Consider the following 13,283-nt stretch of genomic DNA (forward strand, 5'->3'; position numbering starts at 1 on the left):
ACTAAGCATATGCTCAGCTTTATGATACACGAGCACTGGAGTAGGAAAATTGGATTGGTTAATAGCAGTTTCATTGCAAGTTTTGAGGCCAATCCTCCCATTCTGAAGGGATTCTTCTGGTCAGCAGGGCAGCACATAAACCAGTTAGTAAACATATTTGCTAAAAGGCTAATGTCAGTCAAACTGTAAACCCACTAACACGGGACAGATCTGGACCTTAGTTGGCTACCACTGACCTGTTTATTTAGTTGTACACAAACACCTGATCAAAGTCTTCACTCACTTGTCAGCGCTGACATATCACCGTATAATGTTGCAATTTGATGTCCTCATTTAGCGATTAATGTTCAGCCCATCTGTTTTTTTCCCAAAACAGGAAACCAAATGTAAAAATGTAGGATTTTTAAAAAATATAATTCAGAAATCCTGGTTGATTTTCTTCTCTGTTGTGGTTTGGAGCAGCACTGTACCAGATACATCGTACTACTAAGTGTTTACAATTGTGCTGTTCTTTCTCTCTCAGTTTAAAAAGAGAGAGAAAGAACAGAAGAAAGTCAGTCACGTCAAAGTCGCAAATTGAGTAACTAAGTGCTGGATGGAAATCATTTTTTTAACTTACCCCCTTTTAATTGCACTGTGTTGTATAAAATGTGCTAAATGTTTTAGTTTTAGGGCCTTTTTTTGTAATGTATTTATGTTATACAGAAGTTTTCCCCGTCCAGAGTGTCACCTTGAAGGACTTTCTGAAAGATTTTAAACCTTGCATAAACCCTTTATTTTTTTTTAGTTGTAAAGATGTTTTATTAATGATTCCTTTGATGTCCATAATGGGGAAAATCACAATGAATGTCAAAACTTTTATTTTCATATTTTTTAATTTCAGTTCCATTACACTCTTGTCCAAACTATGCATGGGAAATAAAAAAAAAAGTTCTGAGAGACACTGATAGAGAATGTGACTGTACTTCTTTCTAGTGTCTTCAGTCTCTTTTGTTTTAACGCCTACACAAAACTCTCTTCATTCACATGAGTGGGAGTCCTTGACATTTGTAGGTGCTTGATTCACCCTTGCTTATGTGTAGTCATTCATAAATCACTTACTTTAATAAGAACGTTTTCAGTGTGCTGTTTCTGTCTGATGCTGGCTTTTGAAAAAGGCTGAATGAATCATCTGCTTTCCTTTCAAAGGAATGTGCATGAGCGAGATGAGTGTGCCCGACTGTAGCTCCAAGGCTGCTCTAATCAATGGAAAGTGCACTCATAAAAACACTGGTAACTTCAGTTTGCACTAAGACAAAATGAACTGCTGCATTTCCAATTAACTCTCACCCTGTGTTTATCCTTCAGTTATGTGATGTCAATAAAATCTCCTTGTTGTATTCAGTTACTGTGTTCTAGTCACTGTTTAGGGCGGCAGTAGCTCAGTCCAGTGGTGACTCGACTGGAAACCGCCAGTTCGAGTCCCTGGGTGGGTAATGAATGGAGTGTGGGCTGGAGAGGTGCCAGTCCATCTCCTGGGCACTGCTGAGGTGTTGTTGAGAAAGGCACCGAACCCCCATCTGCCCGGGGCGCTGAGCCATTGGCAGCCCCCTCGCTCTGACATCTCTCCATTAATTGCATGTACATAGGTCCTGTTTGTGCGTGTGTGTATTTCGGGCCTGTGTGTGTGTAACGTGAATAATATAATAACATAGTGAAAAATCGAATTTCCCCTTGCAAGATGAATAAAGGCATTCTTTTTTTCTTTTCTTTTCACACTGCGTTCTGGAGCAGTTTAGCATCATGGAAATTGAGAGAGGAAGAAAAGGAGAAAGAAAGAGAGAAAAGACGGACAGATGGACAGAGAGAGACAAAGACAGACAGAGAGACAGTCCCAGAGATGAAAGCAACCACAAAAGTAACTATAATGATATCTGTGAATATGACTTATATGTTATGGCAGTTAATACAACAGAATAGTAGAAACAAGAAGGTGATAAAATATGATAATGATAATAATTATGGTGGTAAATATGATCAGCGATAGCTGTGATACAGTGAGATATATTACTGATGTTTTTATGGCTACAAATGTTCTAATTTATAAACTAGTGATAGTATATATGAGTAATAGTAATGTCAGTAGCAGGAAGCGTCATGCAAGACCACGGCAGCAGAGACCTGAGAGACGACAAAGCCCAAACAACCCCGGAGAAGAAGTTGAATTAGTAACATGTATTGATGAGACATGGATGATACAAACAGAGAGGAGAGAAGCTCAGAGTATCAGGAACAGTATTATCCCCCCGCAGACTAGGCCTATAGCAGCATCATTATCATAACAAAATCAGCTTTAAAAATAACATCGCTAAGGGCTCGTAAGCCCTAGCTGTAAGCCCCCCCCTCTCTCTCTCTCTCTCTCTCTCTCTCCCTCTCCCTCTCCCATTTACACATAAAAACACATGCACACACGCGTACACATACGTGGCCTGAAACTTTCAGAGCGGCCACATTTTACCCTGATGGAAACACACATATTGTCGACTCTAGACTTAGACTTATTCGAGCACTAATGGATCGTGCTTAAAAGCACAGATTATGCAGTAGCCTTTTATTTCAGCAAACTTTAAATTAATTAGGTATAACACGCAGGTCCACAGGCATGACGCAAGTTGCAGCTTGAGTGTTAGTAGATAGTAGTTTGAACACAAAAGTGTTGGTAATGGAAAAAGTAGATTTTGCATTTGTTGACATCATTACTTAATTTTGCGTTACAGTGTATATTTGCAGTATACCATGTGGAAGTTAGAGGACAAAAAGCCTTTTCCATGATCATAGCGCCACCTTGAGGTGGACATGTGTCAATTTTGGAGTGTTCTGTGGGGGCACCAGTCTATACCTCACCTGAAAGTTTGTTTCCATAACTTGTACGGTTACTGCTCCTGTATGAGTGATATTCAAAACAGCGCTCAGGGTGGTTCCGCGTTAGTGCTGTTAGTTCATCCATTTTGTTGTACAGAGACTGTACAAAATGCATCTAGATAAACAAGCTAGGAAAGGTATAAACACAGGAGACTTTTTTAAGATGACACAAAGGGCTAGCACATTACACCAGGTTGACTTTTGAAAACAAAAGGTGGACATAACCTAACTAGGTAGCTCTCAAAGCTAACAGCACAGTACACAGCCTGCTGTTGAACACTTCACACATCTACTCTTTTTCTTGTAGAACCTCCTCAGGCACTCCTTGTAGTTAAATGCATCCTGGTCTGGTCCATCAATGGATACCTTGCAACACACAGCAAGGTGCCTCCCCTTGATTCAGTTGCGCAAGGGTGCCTTCACCTTTTAAAAAAAATAATTAATGCAATAAAACTGAATACATATTATACTAAAATGAACAGTGGATGTTTAGACATTACCTACAATCTTAGGCCATAAACAGCCTCTCCACATCAGCAGTCTGAACAGGAGATGTGAGGGCAATTGCAGCTTCCAGGCTCAGGGCTGGATAGAGATCACTAGGCTCTGGAGACACCAGCCAGAGTGGGTGGGACTCAATCCGGAAGTTGGTCGTGTTGTCTTGAAATGGCCAGGGCTTTAACCAGTATGCTATTTTAAGCATTGCTGATTAGAAAACTATTTCCAGGACAGCATCAGCATTGAGCTTCAGATCAATGGTGTTGATCACAACAGCAAACAAACTATTTACACAAGTTTACAACAATGAATACAACACATGAATGTAATGAACAGAGCTGAGCTTTCATACTCAACATAACTTTTTATTTTTAACTTTTCATTTTTTTAAGGCTCAGTGGGATTTTGATTTTTCTTTTTTATGTGTGTGAGTCTGTGTGTGTGTGTGTTGGGGGGGGGGGGGTGCAGCTTAATTAATTTGTCATATTTATACCACAACTACCTTTATGAGTCAGACACTCAGTTAAAAAAGAAAAAGAAAACAATCTCCAGTCAGAGATGCAACATGAGTCCCATTCTACCAAGCAGCAGGTCTGAAAGAACCCATGTTTACAGAACTCTGCTGTTAATAAGTGAGTACAGACCAAAGTTAAAACAGTGTGTGTGTGTGTGTGTGTGTGTGTGTGTGTGTGTGTGTGTGAGTGTGAGTGTGAGTGTGAGTGTGAGTGTGAGTGTGAGTGTGAGTGTGAGTGTGAGTGTGAGAGTGAGAGAGAGAGAGAGAGAGAGAGAGAAAGGGGGGGGGGCGGATAATAAGTGAGTACAAACTTACAAGTACAAAAAAATATGGGAGGCTATGGGGGGCCGTTTGGGGTGAAAACATTGAAATATGTGCACACACACACACTGAAATACATGCACTTACACACTGAAAATGTACACAGACACACTGACAATGTGCACATACACACTGAAAACTTGCATACACACTGAAAACGTACCCACACACACTGACAATGTGCACATACACACTGAAAACGTACACACACACGTTGACAATATGCATACATTGAAATACTTGCACACACACTGACAATGTGCACAAACACACTGGAAATGTCCACACCCTACCAACTTCTCACACAGCGGGATGAAGGCTAACTGTGTGTGTGTGTGTGTCCGAGTATCTGAGTGTGCGTGTAAAACATAGACATAAAGAGTAGACGCCTCATCGAACGTTGGGCCTATTGGCACTGACGAGCGGTGGGGCCGCCATCTTGGCCCGGTCGCCCGCTCCACTCAGTGTAAGGACAGGACACGGTTCAGCGTATTTTAATATTCATAGCGGGATTAACAGTAATAGAATATTATGATATATGATATATGTGATGTATGATAGGTGTTTTACAAACACTATAAATATAAACACAACAATAGAAATCATTTATAGAGGATTAATAGGCTATATTTCATACATGAATACATAAATCTCTCTCTCACTCACTCTCTCTCTCTTTCTCTCTCTCTCTCTCTCACACACACACACACACACACACACAAACACACGCACGCACACACACACACACTCAGAGAAAATTAAAATACATATAAATCAAGAGTATCAATACAATTAGGTCAGAGAGAGAGATGACATTTTGGACACATCTAAATACAAGTCAAACAGACACACTTCCATTTAAAGCACTAAAAAAAAAACAAGAGCCGAACCCTATATGTTTATGAATATTCAGAAATGATCCGTGCTCTGCCAGTCGAATAGTCGTGGTAGTGGAGAGGAGAGGGAGGGTCCACATTTGAGCGAGTGTGTGTGGTATAAAAATATATATAACATTTTGTTAAATCGATCATTTTCACACTGTTTTGTTCTTGCACAATTACCAATGAGAGTGTAGCTCTAATTGATAATTTTGTGATGTTGTAGGAGTACTTTGTATAGTATCTAAAATGACTGTGTCCTTTGTTTTTAGGCAAGGTCTAATTATGTGAATGTCTTCTTTATTACATATTTTAATTATGTAGTAATTGTATTTAATGTGCAAACAAAAACACGGGGCATAGTTCAGTAATATCCATTTTAAATTATACAAACGATGTAAGATTTCTCCTTAGTTAAATAAATGTATGATTTTTTCTTTTCAGACTGTTTCAACTTCTGTGGTACAACTGAACTAAAAAAGCCTGGACTCATCAGTTCTGCTTTACAAACATGTGACGTTCGTCCTGGTTTAAGTGGAGAGGTGGAGAACCAAGTAAAAATGTATGGGACATTTAGTTCAGCTGTGAGAATATCGGGCACAGAGTGGAAATACATGTTCACGCTTGCCTCGTAAATCTCTAATTCATTCTTTATAATAAACCCCAAATCATGTTGCTCCTGTTTGATGAAACAGTTTAACAGCAAAGGATATTGATCAGATTCTGCCACTTCTCCTTTGATAGTCTAAACTTTAAAAAAAAAAGTGACATGACATGAAAAATTATCTCATAATTCATCTCAATGTCATGTTCAATATTTAAAAAAACAAAACTGAGAATATCTGAGGTGACCTGAGATTTACTGTCTCTGAAGTGTCTTCCTCTCATGAAACCACAGCACATCCTCCGCTGACCTAATGCTGGAAATGTGCAATCCATTTACACTAGACCACATGTACGACAACCCCTCTCCTCCCTGCTTCTCCTTTCATATCAACACAGGCTTGCACACACACATCTGGCCGGGGGGTGAATTAACTAACATTCCCACAGAGACTAATCTCCACGCCTCTACTGTGACAAGATAATAATAATAAAATAAGGGACAGCAGCTCCTCTGGCAGCTAAATATGTATCTACCTGCCACAGCCTGAGGGACTCACTATAACATTCAAAAATGCATGGATTTATGTATAATTGTTTAAAATTGTACTGTACCGTACTGCTTATGAATTGTAATATTGTAATATTAGATTAGAGCAGGAATACGCTGCACAGTGCTCTGGCATCTTGTTCCTTCTGCTGCTCAACTCAGAGGCTCAACTAGTCACTCATAGAACTGATCTGGGAGAATGACCGGTCCAAGATGGCGGCCGCATTTCTCGCGGCCCAACGTTCGATGCGGCATCTACTCTTTATATGTCTATGTTTATATGTCTATGGTGTAAAACGTCAGTGCGCCCGGAAGTTGTTTCAATGTAACCGGAAGGCACCGCCGACAGCTATTTCTCTCTCCATAGGTTCAGGGATGTCGAACTAAATATTATTATTATTATTATTTCGTTAATCTGTGAGCACGTGATTCATCGTGCATATGGTTGCCTATATCCATAACCTGTCACTACAAGGCACATCACCTGCTCATAAATCTTATTTATCATTCGCCGTTATTTTATTTTGGAAAATTAGGACAGGAAGTAGTGGCCTTTGACCGCGGACAACCCGGACCATCAAGTTCGTTGGAGAAAAAAAACTTGGACAGTAGCGATGGCGGGCAACAACTCGGAGGAGGCTATCGGTGTTTTGAGGAGGCTTCTCGGTTCACCAGAACTCATTAATTGTCTTGTGAACCAAGGAGCCTCTGTAAACACGAGAAATCCCGTCAACATTGAGAATAATGAGATAAGCGTGTTGTTTAGGCCAAACCAATGCCTAAATGTTAATATGAGGAGCGACACCCCCCCTCCCGCCGTGGCCCCACAGGAGCAGACACCGCGCTTCCAAGCCAGGCGATTCAGCAACTGGGGCGGGCCAAAGGCAAAGAGAAGGTGGGTGACAAGCGAATGATTTTGCTTTATTATTTCCTGGGCCTCATTTAAACATAAATAAATGACGCCTATTAATTTTGCCCACTTTCCAGACCAAAACTATCGCCCCGCCGTGAAACAGCATTTTTTAAGGACGTAATATTGCTCTGCAGCCCCCGGGACAAAACCGTCACAAAGCAACAAAAGAAGGCCATGTTATATGAAAAGGGCCACATCGTGAGTGCACTGGAGGTGGATAAAAGATGGGACCACACGACCCTGCTACTCAATCTGCGTCAGGCGTTTGACGGGAAGATTCCTTCTGGAGCGAGGTATGTCATGTTAGCATGCTAGCGGAGTTAGCTCGATAAAGCTAACGTTTCGTAGTTGAGCTGAAATAAGACAGCTAGTCAGCTAAATGAAGCAAACCTTACGTTAACTAGCTAACGTTAATACTGGCAGCTAAAGAGTAAGCGGGACCTGTTAGCCACGAACGGGTAACGTTAGTACTCCCTGTGTGTTAAATATTGTGAAGTAACGGTAGTTATTGTGTTAAAATTGTTTAGTAGGGTGTGATCTAAGTATTTGAATGTTCGTGTGTGCATGGATTCTTGTTTTTCTCAGTCTGGAGATGCTTCTGCCGTGTGGGCACACACTGGTTACACCCACGCTTAGCAGAGGTCAGCAGTTAGACGCTTCTATGGTGCACAAGATCTTCAAAAGAGATCCGCTGTATATCAGGCCGTCAGTGGCCCTGGAGGTAAGCAGCGGAGGACAGATCCGCTGTATATCAGGCCGTCAGTGGCCCTGGAGGTAAGCAGCGGAGGACAGATCCGCTGTATATCAGGCCGTCAGTGGCCCTGGAGGTAAGCAGCGGAGGACAGATCCGCTGTATATCAGGCCGTCAGTGGCCCTGGAGATAAGCAGCGGAGGACAGATCCGCTGTATATTAGGCCGTCAGTGGCCCTGGAGGTAAGCAGCGGAGGACAGATGCGTGAGAACTTGACCTGCCCCTGTCACATTTATGATGTAGCATTAGACTAAATATAGTAGAGCTTCATATTCATGTCAAATTTTAATACACCCCAGTCAGACTATCAATTTGACACATCTATTAAATTGTTAATATTAAAAGGGATATATATATATATATATTTCCCTTTTAAAAATCTTTTTGTTTTGTTTTTAAAGGCCAATTCTTATCTTATGAAGAAAATGAATAACTTGTGGTTCTGATTAAAATTCAAGTTGGTTTAAATGTAGTCCTTTCTTGTTCTGCTTGGTTTAATTTGTATTTGTGTGAGTAAGTGCAGCAGACTTGCATAGTTGGAGTCACAGGCATGTCACATTTATTTATTTAGCCCTTATTCACACTAAGTTCCCTGGATGCAAAATTCTCAGTTAATGGCAATTTACATGTTGTACAGCAAGCCAGATGGACAACATCACTGCCTGTATGTGTAAGCTGAGACTCTGTGCCTGTAGCCCCACCAAAGCTAATGCTAACCAGTCGCCACCGTTCAATATGTTAACTCATGCAATGAAACCTGACTTGGTTGATCTCGCTTTGTGAGATAGGTCTCTAGTGTTGCCTCCCAACAAAGTTTTTTTTAAGACAACTTAACATTTGATCACCTGAGGGTTGCAACTGCAATATATCACGGCAAAATCTAAGCTTTTGAGATTAAGGTTATCAGCAGGGTGCATGATGACCAGTGATTACCAGTTAAGCTAACAATTCATTTTTTTTCTTATTTCAGCCTGCGATGAAGGAAGGCAGTGATTCAAGTACAGAGGAAGATGACTAGGTGGAAGAGGAGGATATGTTTGTCCCAGCCACTGCAGTTGCCCAACAGGAAGTCCAAATGTTCTCATCACAGCCCTCCACAAGTGACCAGACCCCCAATCGTTGGCCGGATCCCAGACCTCAAGTCTATGCCCCAGCCACTGCAGTTGCCCAGGCTTCATGCAGCACAGGACAGAAATCCCAAGCTTCTTCATCGCGGCCCTCCACAAGTGACCAGACTCCAAGCCAATGGCAGAACGATTATGGAACGTACATCGACCTCATTCATGAGGCATCAGATGAAGATAATGATGATGACCTCTACAGTGCTATCATTGCCAGTATTGAAGATCAGACGTATGTGTTTTTTTTCTTACTACAGTAAAGATTTCACTTCAAGTGTAGAACTGTAGGCTTTGGCAGAGTGGAAGTTTGACAATAAGCAGAAAATACTGTGCAGACTATGAGCCTTCAGATTGACACTTTTTACAGTAGCTATGAGTGCCAACTTTCTGCTTTAATTTGAATGTATTTACATTACTGTTGATCAGTGAACCCTTAAAGACAGAACCACTCTTACTCTTTGCCTATAAGATGAAAGACCCATGTCATTGTTAATATAAGCACAGTTACTGATTGATCTGTCATTCTTACTTTTAGGCAGCCAAAAGAATAAATCCCCATTAGTCAAATATTGAGTGAACAAAATTGATAACCTGAAGTTCAACATCAATCGTTCGGCAGTCCTCGGTGGAGCAATAAGGGGGTCAGACAGCTCTCCTATGACCCAAATAAGAAGATGTCCGTAAAGTTTTCTGATGACAGGGGAACCACGCAAGCGTCCGTGGACCTCGGGGGGCCCTCGCCGAGAGTTTCTACGTCTGCTGATGGAAACACTGGCAGAGTCAGACATGTTTGAAGGACCAGAGGGACACCTCAACTTGGCTCTCAGTTCGTCTGGTGTGTATATCTACATTTTCCAAAATTTGTTTGTTCACTTGAATTCTTTAACACATGCTTTTGATACAGCCTCATGTGCAGGGGCAACTGATGGTTTTGAGTTTTGGCTAGTGTTTTCTGAATTGTAGTTTTTCAGGTTAAGACACCATGTCAGGCAGCATCACATCCCATCATAATCAAAGTGATTCTTAATATGAAAAACTCTGCTGCTGTGCCTCCCCAGATATTTATCCACATGCTGCTACTGATTTGTTTTTATCTTGTATATTGTTAACTTTTTTTTAGCTGTGCGGGAGGACAGATATTTCATAGCTGGCAGAGCAATTGCTGTCAGCCTGGTGCATGGAGGCCCCCCACCATGTTTCCTCTCGAGAACACTGTTTACCTGCATAGCAGAGGGACCTCATGCATGCAGGCCTGTACTGGAGGACATTACAGACATGGACCTCTATAGTAAACTAAAACAGGTTTGTAGAGAGTTTATTTTGTGGCTGATACCAGTAGTATTGTGCATGGTTCCTGTCTTTATTCAAACATCTCTCTCGCTCTCTCTCTCTCTCTCTCTCTCTCTCTCTCTCTCTCTCTCTTTTTTTTTTTTTCTCTCTCTCTCTCTCTCTCTTTTTCTCTCTATTTCTATTTCAACAAGCTTTATTGGCATGACTGTTGTTCACAATATTGCCAAAGCGTACAGAATTACAGAAAATAGTAACAATAATGATGATGATGATAATAACAACAATAATAATGATGATGATAATAATAATAATAATAACGACAACAATAATAATAATGATGATAACCATAACAATAATAAACAGCATATCAGTGTGCAGGTAAGAACTCAGTCAGGATCAGCTGGTTCATGTGGAGGAAATCATGTCAGGCGTGGCAGGCGTTCACATATCTCTCTATCTGTCTGTCTCTCTAACTGTCTGTCTGGTTCCTGTCAGGTGTTGTTTTGCAGCTCGTCTCTTCTCCTGTGGCAGGCGTTCACATATCTCGCTGCATCTACAGCAGTGCCACTTTTTTCTCCCAGTAAATGTTGTAGTTTTTCTTGGTCGGATAGTTTGGGGAAGTCTGGGCTTGAACCTGTGATTTTAGTGTATATCAGGGTTCTGAGATCAGTGTATGTGTCACAGTACAACAGGAAGTGTTGCTCTGTCTCCACCTGTCTGTGTGGACAGAAGCGACACAGCCGTTCCTCTCTGGACAGCCAGGTCTGTCTGTGTCTGCCGCTCTCTAAGGCCAGACTGTGGTCGCTGAGTCTGTACATGGTCAACGTTTTCCTCAGTCTGGGCTCAGTTACAGAGCTCAGATAATCTGCCATGGAGTATTGTCTGTTTAGGGCCAAATAGCATTGAAGTTTGCTCTGGGTTTTGGTTGTGGATGTCCAATAGTCGATGTAATGGTCTTTTTCTTTTGCTATAATTTGGTGGGGCTGGATGGTGTGAGGGCGGTCTTGGTGCCCGGTGCTGTTGGAGTTCAGCCTGTGGACCAGCTGGCTGAGGGGACTCCCTCCTTTGCTCTCCTCTTGGCATTGTAGGGCTTTGTAGTGGTAGGAGCTGGGCTCACTGGCTCTGAGGTGTTGGTAGAACTTTATTGCTCTTTTTTGGATCCGAATTAAAAGGGGAAATTGGCTCAGTTCAGCTCTGCATACGTTGTTGGGGGCTTTTGCAGATCTCATTGTGCAAGCTTTTGATTGGGTGTTTGTCCCATTTTTGGAAGTCGTGGGTCATGAGCAGGCCCCACACTTCACTACCATACAATATGATTGGTTCAATTATGGATTGAAATATTTTGATCCAGATGTTGACAGGGATGTCGATGTTTGAAGACTTTTTTATAGTCCAGAAAGCTCTTCCGCCTTTGTCTCTGAGATCTTTAATGGCCAGATCTTCTCCAGGTTTACGGTCAGGGCCCAGGTCTGACAGAACTTTTGCAGGTGATCTAGTTGCTTTTGTAGAGCCTCCTCTGATGGAGCGAGCAGTATTAGGTCATCTGCAAACAGTAAACATTTGACTTGTGTGTCAGAGAGGGTGAGACCAGGGATCTCTGACTCTTCCAGGGATTTGGCCAGTTCGTTGATGTAAATGTTAAACAGGGTGGGGCTCAGACTGCATCCCTACTTCACTCCTCTATGTTGTGGGAAGAAGTCTGTTTCCCTAGTTCCAATTTTGACAGCACATTTATTATTTATATACATTGTCTTGATAATGTTGTAGATTTTTCCTCCAATACCTTTTTCTAGTAATTTCAGAAACAGACCATGATGCCAAATTGAGTCAAATGCTTTCTTGAAATCTACAAAACAAGAGAAGATGGTGTTGTTGTTGTGGTGGATGTGTTTCTGAAATGTCCAATGTTAATTATGAGATTGAATAATTTTAACATGGCAGTCTTGATTTCCTGGCTGCTAAACTGGAGCATTTCATTTAAGATGCCATCAGGGCTACTTGCTTTCCTGGGCTTCAGGTTCTGGATCTTAGCCAGCAGTTCCCCTTCATTCATCTCATAATCTAAAGGATTTTGGTTGTCTTTAATGATTGTTACAAGGTTTTCAAGTTTGTTGAGCAGATTATTTTGGTCTGAATCCAGTGTGATTGCACTGTATAGATTTTCAAAATGTTTCTTCCATATTTCCCCGTTTTGAATGGCCAATTCTTCCTTGTTTGATTTGTTGAATGAATGCCATTTTTTCCAAAAATTGTTTGAGTCAATGGACTCCTCAAATCCTCCAAGTTGACGCTGTTCATGCTGCTCCTTTTTAGCTCTCAGTGTTTTTCTATAGGATTTCAATGTTTCCCAGTACTGGAGGCGGAGCTCATGATTGTCAGGTTGTCGGTGTTTCTCATTGGATCATTTTCGGAGTGTTTTTCTCAGACACCTGCAGTCAAAGTCAAACCACTTTTCGTTAGCTGAGTTTGAACTTTGATACTCAGATTGGTTCAGATTGGATAGCAATGCTGTGCTGTCAAATATGGAGTTAATATCCCGCACAGCCTGGTTCAGGCCGTCAGTGCTGTGGGGATAGGAGGTGGTGATAAAATGATCTAACTGGGATTGGACTGCTGGATGACCGATGGCTCTGTGGTAGTCATCCTTACTATTACTCGTCCATCTATAGGGTTGTTTGGAGGGGTTGAGTTTACTGGGCTCTGCTACAGGGGGGTCAGTTGGGGTCTTCCTCATGTATAGGGTTATTTTGCTGTGATCGGATAAGGGTGTGAGGGGGGCTGACGGTGAATGCTCTTACACTGAAAGGCTCCAGGTCTGTAATAATAATAATACTGTAGTCCACAGTGCTGTTGCCAAGAGGAGAGCTGTGAGTGTAGAGACCAAAGGAGTCCCCTCGAAGCCGACCATTGACGATGTACAGACCCAGTGTGCGACACAACTGC

The sequence above is a fragment of the Echiichthys vipera genome, assembly GCF_963691815.1.
Source record: "Echiichthys vipera genome assembly, chromosome: 7".
Taxonomy (NCBI): Eukaryota; Metazoa; Chordata; class Actinopteri; order Perciformes; family Trachinidae; genus Echiichthys; species Echiichthys vipera.